Source organism: Excalfactoria chinensis, chromosome 2 (assembly GCF_039878825.1).
Source record: "Excalfactoria chinensis isolate bCotChi1 chromosome 2, bCotChi1.hap2, whole genome shotgun sequence".
NCBI lineage: Eukaryota > Metazoa > Chordata > Aves > Galliformes > Phasianidae > Excalfactoria > Excalfactoria chinensis.
In genome coordinates, this window is record NC_092826.1 from 67,480,917 (window position 1) to 67,492,856 (window position 11,940).

Below are 11,940 nucleotides of genomic sequence, written 5' to 3' on the forward strand. Positions count from 1 at the left end.
TTTAAATCTTATTATTCAAATAGACAATTTCTGGCCTATATCCTCAGCTTACTTTCTGAGTACCGTTGTTCATAGCTTTACCAAAGATTTAGCTAGCATAAAGAAGCATGTGGAAATAGCACAGCAGTATAGTTAAGTGGCAGTAATAGCTACAGAGTGCAATTAAAAGGCACCCATTTAAAAATTCCAGGATTTTATCAGATGATGCCCACAATATTCTGATAATTAGTTCATAATAACAGACTGTGTGAGGACATGCTGCTGAAGCCAGAATAATAAATGTGTGCCCATATTAACACAGAATTTGATATTCGCACTTTTTCCCCCATCTTGTATTACTATACTTAGATAACTGCAAGGCTCTGGCTCCACAAGAGACTGTGAAAAAAACTGCTTACTTATCATATTATTGAGGATTTATTTCTAGTAAAAGGAAATTTTAGCTGGATAAACAAAATATGGAATATTAGAGCATTTAGTAATAGGTTCAGATAGACTTCTGCAGTCTAGTATTTTCCTCATCTACTCATAAGGCATTACTACCCACCTCCACACACAGGACATTCAGAAATGTTTTTAATATACTGGTTAATGTTTCTATATAGCAAAAGTACTCTAATTCTTTACACATATACGCATATACCTTTTAAATAATTGTATGTATGTGTATGCACAAAGAATCATAGAATAGGTCAGGTTGGAAAAAACCTTAAAAATTACCAAGTCCAACCACAACCTAACCATACTGCCCTAACTAACAACCCTCCGCTAAATCATGTCCCTGAGCACCACATCCAAATGCTTTATAAACACATCCAGGAATGGTGACTCAGCCACCCCCCTGGGGAGCCTATTCCAGTGCTTACAACTCTTTCTGTAAAGAAGCTTTTCCTGATATTCAACCTAAACCTCCCCTATATACATAAACACAAACACACTCAACCACAGATATGTATGTAATCTTTTAATCTATATCAAGCTGAGACTTGAGTACATACCCCTGGCTTCTCCTTCCTCTCCCATCCAAGGCATAATGGAAGGAAACCAAGAACCAGAACCCAAAGAAGTTGACAAGTGCCACAAAGTTTCCCTACTTCTCAGTCCAACCCAGCACTTCATGGTGCGTTTAGACAAGTAACTTAACATTTAAGCAATACAGAAAAAGTATCTTTTGGCAAATGTGAACTCTGTCTATAGCCACTAGACTTCACTGACAAAGCCAGTACAGAACAGATCTAAACATCTTGCTCCATGCCAGACCCCTCTAATCTTTACCTTGCAGTATCCAGCTGATTCTTATACTTTATTCAGATGCTTAACCAGCCCTTACAAGTCGGACTGAGCCGCATGATGGAGAAAGATGTAAGCTTTTCTTGGATCTCCTTTCTGCAAAGAGAAGCATTTGGGAATTCCTGCAGCCTCAGAGGAATTTATGCAGCTTTTAAACACGGCATGTAAAAACAGCAGGGTGCAGAAGGAAAAATTCTGAACATTTCCCCTGTGCAGTTTGATCAATACTTCTCAAACCAAGCTATTTCAGCTGAATTCACAAGTTAACAAAACTATAACATCTTTTGAGCAAAAGTGATAAAGAGGGAAAAAGAGAAGTAAAACTGCAGCTAGATTTAAGATCTCAAAGTGGAAGTGAGACATCCAAAGAAAAACCCTACAGTGATTTTTTTGTTTTCTTAGTCTACTCACTTAGCAAACAAACAAACAAAAGTAGTAACACTCTAAATCCTTTTCCTGCTAAATTTTCTTTGAGACTTGCATGTTGTATTTGGAAAGAAGGTTGTTTCTCACCTTTCTTGAAAATATACGGTATCAGTGCTAACACAAAAATAACTGGCATGATGCAACAGGCAAATTAATTAACTGAATAAGAATGCATCCCTTCTCACATTCACACATGTGGTTTGGTTAAGGTCTTTAAAGTCAGGAAATAAGGAGACCTTAATCCTGCCATAATAGAACAATCAATCGTTTTCTAATCTGAGGAGTGAGGGAGTCAGCCATGGAATAATAAATCCATGCCAATAAGTGTCATTCCTTATATAAAGAGAGCTATCAGTCCTTTGCGTCAGTCAAAACTCTGAAAGAACATCTGTCCTGTTTTCTCACCTGCAGCAGTGAAAAAAAAAAAAAAAAAAAATAAAAAAAAATAAAAATTTTAGAGTCTCTTAACTGCAAATAGATGAACAAACCACTTCCAAACTCTTCACTGCCAACAGCATGCCTGGATATTCAAAAACATGTCATTACAAATAAATATAGACATGCAAGAAGTTAAAGAGTAATTCTAAATACTCTTTATATTGCTGTTGTTAGTAAAGCATCCTATATATTTTGAAGACATTCTTTTCTTCAAAATGAATCTGATATCTTCTCTTGGGGATTAAATAAGAAAAATTAAAATAAATTGTCATCATGTAATAATTAAAAATACATTTTTTCCCTATGTCTAATGAAAGTTGTTTCTTTGGACTAGCACACAGCAAGTTTAAGGTCTCCAAAACTGTATGAATTTTCACATTGTCTTTACCTCTCCATATTACATGCCAGCATGTTAATAATTGTCCTGGATTGCTGATCAGTGTGTTGGCCTCTTCAGATAGTTCAAAAGTGAAGAAAGCATTTTGCTGAATAAACTAACAATGGCAAAAACCTCCATGTTACAGATATTGTGTCACAGTAAGGTTCACAACCTTGAAAACTTAGCACAAAACAGAACAAAAGGATAGCTTCCTCAGCCTTCCTACTCAGAGGGGTAAGGACAAAATACAACACAAATAACCAGAACTTGATATTAACTCTATTCTCCTCCTAATTTTACAGCAACAACATTGTTACATAGTGCTATCAAACTTATTGCCAATAATTCTGCACAAACACTTGCTCTGCAAGTCAGTAGTACAAAGAACAGACAAGTAGGTGCACTTAAAGTTTACGGAATATGAAATTATGTCCTGTGTCTCCTCATGTCATAACACACCTCAACGTTAATTCCCAGGGAAAACTGAAAAGCTAATTTCACACACTAAAATCTTTAATTAACCTTGAGAATGCAAGATCTCAAGCTGATCCTGGCAATCATGCTTACTACTCCCTATGCAGTTATAGATGCCTAAAACTTTTTCCTCAGATTTGCTCTTATAATGTAGTTATGGGCCGTACACACAATGTCTGCGTCAAGTTAGAAACTGAGCTTTTTACAGAAATAAGAAACACTATAATATAAACCCATAATATAAATAATAAAAGACTAAAGCTTTGCTAAATTCTATCTATTTGTTACAGGAAGTACTTTCATAATCTCAGAGCTAGTATTGGCTTTTAATGGTTGAGGCAGTAGAGGTTCGTAAAGAGATTAAGGTGGAACACTGCAGGTTGCAATCACAGTGTCACCACAGGGACAGTAGCAAACTCAATATCTGCCCATGGGGCTTAATCATGACTCCGATTTTTTTTTTTTTTTTTTTTTTTGTAGTTGTTGTTTCTTTAGAAAATTCATTTTCTTCAAAACTTTCAGAGTGCTTTATATAAGAACTTTCTTCTTATAAAGCTAACTACTGTTCTGAAGAACGAGTCAATCAGATCTAATTATTTTGTCTTGTTTATAGTAGAAGATGCCAGAAAACACATTCATCACAGACAGTGGTTTGTATTCTGGTACCTGCACAATGGCTGATAGTTATTCATCCAATCTATCAGCTGACAGAACACACTGCACAATACAAAGGCCACATCCCACATCAGGATTGTTGTGGCAAGCTTATTTAATTGTAGGTCTTTCACACACTCATTTATTCTGTTTGACCTACTACACAAGCAGTTCAAATCAGTACAAAGACAACAGAAAAACAGCACTGAACTCAAAGAAGAATCATACTCATGTAGGCAGAGTAATTTATCAGCTCTGCATATTTATATGACCTAGCTTCAAGTTATCTCCCCAGAAATAGAAAAATTACAGGAAATTTGGAAGGTAGCACAATGTTCAAATAATATATTTTTTTAAATAGTTTCATCTAATTGAAAACCTATGCATGCTGTTTTTCTATAATGCCCCTATTACCTTTTGCATTAGAGCTATTAGCAATTACTGAAAGACATTGTTTTCACAGTATGCAACACGACGATCCAGTGATTCAGTCTCACTCTGTTCAAGTCATAAAATAACCTTTTCAAGTGAATCTGTTTTTAAATCACCTGTGCAGTAAAACTTGAGGAGTGCCTTGCCTTGTCTAGCTCTTCCTAGATCCCCACCTTTACAAAGTTATTATGGGAAAAGAAAAATCAACAACTCATTTGAAACTTTGAAAGAAACAGTACCATTCTGCAACCTCACATGATTCATCTCCAACTAGATATAACCATTTATGAATTTTATAAGTTCTCAAGTTGCATTTTCTTCATCTAACATTACCGTTTATATCATCAGTCTCAATATGTTAAGTTCCTCAATACAGTTCATGGGGTTCAGAGACAATAGCAGCTCCTGATTTGGCTTGTGAGAGCAGATATTTGTATATTTGGCGTTATGATTTCAAAACACACAGTGACTTGGGAATTTACTTCAAGGTCTTTTCAAACCTGAGCCATTCTATGATTAGAAAAGAAATTCCTTTCCATTTAATAATCTCCACTTGTAGGATATATGACCAAGAAATGTGTGCACCACAAAGATTTGAGGGAACCATTTAGAAGCCTCTACAGGCTTACTGTAGATGTGGGAAACATTCAAGAGATTTTTAGATGAAAACAAAAATGGTTTGCAGAAACAGGCTGTAAGGGGTGGCTAATACAAAGATGTTAACAAAGATGATGGCAAATATTCAAAGGTTATATGCAAAGGAAAACTCACCAATGCCGATGCCTTGGCTGGAGAAGCTGGAGCAGTCTCCACTGAGGAGTGGCCTTGGTGGTGGTCAGCCCTTAAATGAGTTCTTAGACGAGGTGGATTCAAGCTCCACCCCTTCTGGGAGCACAGCTAGATTACTCTCACCTGTGCTCCCATAGCTGACCCAGCACTTGCCTCAGCTGCTTAATCAGAGGTTCAGGCTGTGATTTCCCATACACAGGCATTTTGAAAAGCCAAGACCTAAAACCAAACTAAAAAGCACAAAAGAGGTGGACACAGATACATGGCTGTGAGAAGAACAAGCAGGTTTACAAGGGTTCTACAAAAGGCAATGAATGAATAAGAGGATGGGCACTACTGTTTCAAACAATGCTAGATGCAAGCAAAATGAGAACATGGAAGTAAGAAAGGTAAATTACGTAACTAAGCTTCTTCCTCCAGCAGAAATTTACCTCTTTTCACCAGTTCAGGAATACCAAGTTCTCTGCAATCCCTTTCCTGTCCTATAAATTTATACTGATTAGAGAAGTCCAGGGAGAAAGCTCTAGGCTCTAACTGCTTTTGACACTGAGAAGCAAGGTAAATGAAGCCTGAGGCAATGGAACTGCACTGACAGGAAGCTAAATGGAAAGTGTTGTATTAATTACCACAAAACTGATAAACTCAAGGAGTCAATGATGCCAGCAAGATCCTGTCACTTACAAATCCTAAGCAGTTAGCTGCAGTTCAGTGAGCTGAGGGCATCTGCTGCTTTGTCCCATGGTAACAGTCATAGCTAAATCTGTAAACCTTCAATAAAACAACACAAGTAGGGCATTTTACATTCAAAACAAAAACCAAGCTTGATATTTCAACAGCACAACTTTCAACTGCAAAGTATTTCAAGAACCTTTCCCCTCTCCATGGGGATCATCAGAAGAAAAAACATTAGTTGAGTCAGGCTAGAGCTCCTGCTAACATCTGAACCAGTTTTCTTAACACAAGACAATACATAAAAGAGCAGTGAAACTAGGGAAAATATATAAAGGCATTTGGTAATCTTTAGGGTTGACTCACTCAAATGCAGTGCTGGACCAAGCACAAAGCTTTATCAGTGACTTCAAGGTCTGCCAAATGGATGCTGCCCTCCACCTACACTTGTTCTGACAGTTGCTGACTGGCAAAGCAGGTTTCTCCTCTATAAAAGGCAAAATCTGTAAAGCAGGAAAAACAAGAAATGAAAGCAGTGAATTAAAACATAAAGGCAGAGCAGGAACTTCGTGATTAAATTCCTAATACTTGGAATTTAATAAAACACGAGTGAAATGATGTTTAGAAAACTCACCACAACCAAAAGAAACGGGTTTTAAGGACTGCAGATGTGTGACCTACTGAAAGACTTTTGTCGTCACAGTGTGCTCATAAAGTTCGCCTTCTGTACATTTCATAGAACAGCTTTTGTGTCACAAATGAAAATGTTTTCAGATGCCAATCATAGAATCACCAAGGTTGGAAAAGACCTATGTATAGGAAACTGGTAATCAAAGCCTGAATCTCTGATTAACCAGCTGAAGTGAGTGTCAGGTCAGCCATGGGAGCACAGGTGAAGGTGATTCAGCTGTGCTCCCAGAAGGGCTGGAGCCTGACTCCACCTCTCCTAGACTTCATTTAAGGGCTGACCATGACAGCAGCATCTCTTTTGGAGATCACTCCTTTGTGGAGTTTGGGTGACCAGCCTCAGCATTTTCCATCTAGATTGAAAGCATCAGAATTGTTGAGATTTTCTTGTAGATAACATTTGGCTATCTATTACACCACCTTTCTTGTATTATTTCCTACTCTACAACCTAAAAAATCATCCAGTTCAACTGTTAATGTTTTTACTGAGTGGGAAGGTTTGCTCGGTAATGCAGTTGGTCTCTTTTGACTAATCAAGTTAAATCTGACCCTGAATTCAATGAGAACTTAGAATTTGTAAAGTCAGATTTAAGCCTGAGTTTCCATTTTCACTACTTTAATAGAAATCAGTGAGAACTGAGGTATGCTTATCACCCCAAAGCTGTTCAAGTATAGCTCTCAGTGGAAAGTGATGAGTAATTCTGCCTTTCATAAATTCTTAACAAAACGTAAGTAAGGCACAACCCTGCATATGAAATCAGGTGAAGCATGACAACATATAGCAAAATGAACATGGAAAGCTATTTGTTTAAGCACAAGCAAGAAACATTTTAACCTCAGACTTATCCCCAAAGTATCCTCTTCTCAATCTGTTGGAAACATGGTGGTATTAAATAACACTTGAAGCCAATTTTGAAACAAAGAAGTTTCCACAGAGGACACTGACAGGACTGGATCCACAAACACACTGCGTATCAACTTCAAAAAGCTGCCAATAAGCGTGTTAGATTTGCTACCTAAATTTATTTTTTACAGTGGTTCAAGGGAACACTGAAGAATTTGTTCGTGTGAAATCTTCTTTGATGCTACACCTACAGGACAACAGAACTTTTGAGCATTTCTCTGTTCTGCCAGCACTTCCAGTTGGTTACCATGCCCAAAGAACTGCCAGAACATGCCAGAACTGCTAAAGGATACGTGAAAACAACTTTTAATGTGTACAAAATGCTTGGGACTGTTACTGAATAACTGGATGAAAACAGAATGTTAACATAGATATAATTGTCTTCTGACAGCCAGTTTTCCAGAAGAAAAGCAAAAAACGCCACATAAAAAAATGCACTGATGATATTTCTCCCTGGTAAATGTCCCTAAAATCCTACCAAAAACATTCCTGTTTATACCAAAGTTTGTTCTCAGACATGTCAAGAAAACAAATGTATAATTTGCATCCCTTAGTAGATACCATGAAAATACTCTATTAGAGGAATAAATTAATAGGGTGTTGTTTTTTTTCCCCTCCCCTCACAATAGTGTGATCCCATATTTTGTACAAAAACCATCCCCTAAATTTTTTGAAGGCTAGACATAGTTTTAGAAGTTTATGAAATTTAACTTGACAAAATTCATAGAAACCTACTGTGGGAGCTGCCATTTACACTTTAATAAGTCTAAAGATATATTCATTGATTTTTCTGCAGCAAGAGATTCAACAGTATTCTTCCAATTGGGTTTACACGATCACTTAACAGTAGCGAGCAAAATCACCTTGCTGAAATCATCTTCCAGTAAAAAAATAAAATAAAAAAATAAATAAAAAAATAAAAATAAAAAAATTATCTGTTTCACAGCATCAACAGCAAAACAGAGACTTTTTGTTATACAGTAGATTTAAACTCAGCTGGTAAATTATGGTTTTGTTCAATGGCAACACAGTTCCACTTTTTCACGGGAAATCAATTGCTAAAAACATAGTTAAGTAGGCAAGAAGTTAGGAAAGGCTTCAGATAGATTTTTTTTCCAAGTATATGTATGCACGACCTCAGGTCATTATTCTGACAAAGGTTTCCTAAGCAGCTCGTTTTTTCAATAAGCTGTTTACCATTAAGAATAAAGCAAGAGACAATACAATACATCAAAACCTCTGATTTTTCAAACACCTTCACAATTACTGGTCCCATATTTAAAGAACAGTAATCCAAGAAAATTAACTGTTTGAAGACCTTCCAACTAAAGTCTTATCAGGAAAACTGCAAGTCCATGAACAATCCATTTCTCTTTTCATGATGTGAAACTCTTCAGTGAGATAGACTTTTATCAGGATGAGTCAGTGACAAAAAATAATAGATGCACAGCAAACAAATTCATGCATGATTCCTTCACAATAAAAAAACAAACACTACAGCATATGGATACTGGGCTTCAGTATCAGATTCAGTTTCAAATGGTACAGTCTCATTATTTCATTTCCATTTCACCATTTTGCTTGATGTGACTAGCAAACTAACTGTGCTCTGAAATTTGTTTTACAAATTTACTTCATAGCTACAAGAACTCCAACTCAAAATCCTCTCGTATTTTCCACAGCTACTCTTCTTTTGGTTATTACAACAAATTCTCTTTACCATCTGCCTCTATATATTACAAAATAACATTCACCTCCACACAGTAACATTACAGTTTTGAGTTTCATTCATAGGTTGCTAACACAAGGCAGAACATTACCATTTTTGAACTGGATGTTGATACTTTGAACATGCTCAGAAAATACAGCATCAATTTCTGCACACACACACCAAAAAAAAAAAAAAAACAAAAAAACCAAAACAAACAAACAAAAAAACTATATCTGTATTACCAGTAAGAACAGGTTGTATGTTTCCTTCAGAAACTACTTCTACTGCCACGTGTTTATTAAAATGAAAACCTATCACGATAGCTCTGTTTTCTCATCTAAATAGGTTCATACTAGCCATAAGCATCTAACATTGCAGTGTCATTCAGCAAAGATAAACTGTCAACGTTTAAGTCAGAACAACAGAACAAAAACATTTATACACACAAAAACCCTTCCCTGCTCACCAGCAATTTACCACTCAAATCTGCCACAAAAACTGAAAATAAAATACATGTAATTCTTTCTGTACTTGGAACTCAGTTTGTGGAAAGGAGATCTTGACAGACTGTTGAAACTTTTCAAGTAATATTAACTATGAAATACCTTTATTTACCTTCTCAGAATGAACGTAATGTGCTAAATAGTGTAAACAACAAAACAGGTACCCTAGTTCCATCTACTGACCAAAAGTTCTCAAGTAAAATACATTCACTCCTGTCTTGAAGGGATTGACTCTGAATTCACTAAATGAAAGCTTTTCTGTTACTTATCACACATTATCACATTTCCTGTTGCAACACTAATAAAAATCTTTACTCAGTTTTTAGGTTTCTAACTTCTCATGTTCCTCAGTGCCACATCCATATGGTTCTTGAATACCTCCAGGGACAGTGACTCCACCACCTCCCTGGGCAGCCTGTTCCAACATTACACCAAATTATGGATTGCAAGAGACTATAAAATAAAGCATATTATGAAGGACTGCACATTAAGCAGGTGTTAACTGTACTACATGCATTTTCACATGTTTACTACATGTGTTTTCACATCAATGCACATTAGCCATAAGACTGGGAGATAAAACAGCCTATCTAGTTGATACTTAGAATGTAATTGGTGATAAGAGCTGAGAACTTGGGGCACTTAACTGAACAGTAAGACAGGTATCTGTCTCTTGTCTGTCATTTAAGTCCAAAAAAATATGACAGAAAAGAAAGGGCTGCAAGAACAAGAGAGAGGTACCAGCACTGCCTGAAATATTTACAGATTGAAAATGGGTACATTTGTTCTCCACATAAGTTGCATCACAAAAACATGGCAGAAAAGGCCAAAATCCACCCAGAGGTGACATCACCTTTCTCCACACCTCACCACTTCATCTGAGTGAAGGAGGAAGAGGCAGAGCCAACAGCAGTTCCGTGGTGGGGAAACAGGGCAAAGCCTCCCTAGGAGAGGCCGGTTTCCATGTCACCTGCACAGCATACTAATAACACACAGACAGTGCCGATTCACTGAAAATGAGGGTAACACCGTGAATGTGAGAGGTAAGAGAGGTTTAAAAGTCACTGCTTGGTCTCTTCCTCTGGTGACTGAGGAAGCACTCTGGCAACCCCTGTGGCTGCAGTTGCTTTAATTATGCATATAGAATAAAAGAGCTCAGTGCCCAGGTACTATAGGAACACGAGTTAAATTCCCTCAGGCAGAGAAAGAATTACAATGATTACAAACAGAGTTTTCCACAGGAAAACAGGACACTCCCATATATTTAATTCCAGCAGTGAAAAATATTCCAATTAAGTCTGATTAGAGTATAGCAGTATAAAAACAAATAACGTCTAGGCAAAAAATTCAGAAAACAACAATATAATAGAGATTCAACATTTACATAAATGAGACATTTTTACTCCAATTGTTAAATCAAATAGCACTTTACCCCAGCCAACATGTGGGAGATCACTGGGGAAAATGGCTACATCGTACATGAGATCCCCTCAGTTTCTGTTAAGTTAGGAGTGTCACTCATATACTTGGTAATGAAAAGATGGCAGCTAGAGCAAAATTATCTATGTACAGAGTGCTGTGGAACATTGCATGGAAACCTGTGCAATATTTTACAAGAAAATATATAAATTTTAGAAAATATAGTTTCATAGACAAAGCTGTTTGTCCATTAGGTCACAATTCAGTGAATAGCTTTAACCAAGAAAAAAGAAATTACACAAATCAGAATGTTTTCCTTCAAGTTAAAAATTCAATAACATTTTGTTTACAGACAAACTAAGTGTTCCAGGCTATTCTTTGAATAGCTATGTTGTGTTCATTTTATGTGTTCTTTTTTCAGATGGCCATTTTCATGGCCTTCAAAGATTTAGCTCTCATTACATCAATGCTACTCCTCTCCATTACATACCTCCTGAAAAAGGAAAATAAATACTTGTGTCCTAAATTCACCTTTTAAAATGTCCTTATCAAATATGAGAAATTTCAGAGGCATGTTGTCTTCATGATATTAAAGGTCATAGAACAGTCATTTGTCAAAGAAAAGCATTTATTCTAACACTTCTTCCAGATCAGATCATCTGTGTTAGTTCCCATGCACTATGAACAAAATTAAATATGCACAAGATTAGGCACAAGTTAAACACAGCTTGAGAAGAACATGGATATCATGAACAATTCTGTTTTTCACAGACTTGCTACCATTCCCACAATGAAGGTGACCAACAAATTATTAAATAATCAAAAAGAAATCGTTGAAGCCTATGTAAAACAAGTACCAGTTTCAATAGTGAATCTACCAGGACCAAAAGATAGAGGGAACAGAAGTCACATGCAGGTGTCAGGAAGACTGTCACTAAACTCGGGTAGGAGCAGTGCTATAGTAAGCCTTGACACCCCCATTGCTTAATCTCAATTAAGCTGATAAAAAAGGAGGATGAAAACTCTTATGTTACTACCCAGTGAGTTTCAGGTAGCAAAAACAATAAAAGAAAACAACAAGGCTATGCACTGAATAAAGAAAACAGATTATCACAAAAGCACAATGAATATAGCATCCCATCTAAAGTATAAATAATTTAACAAC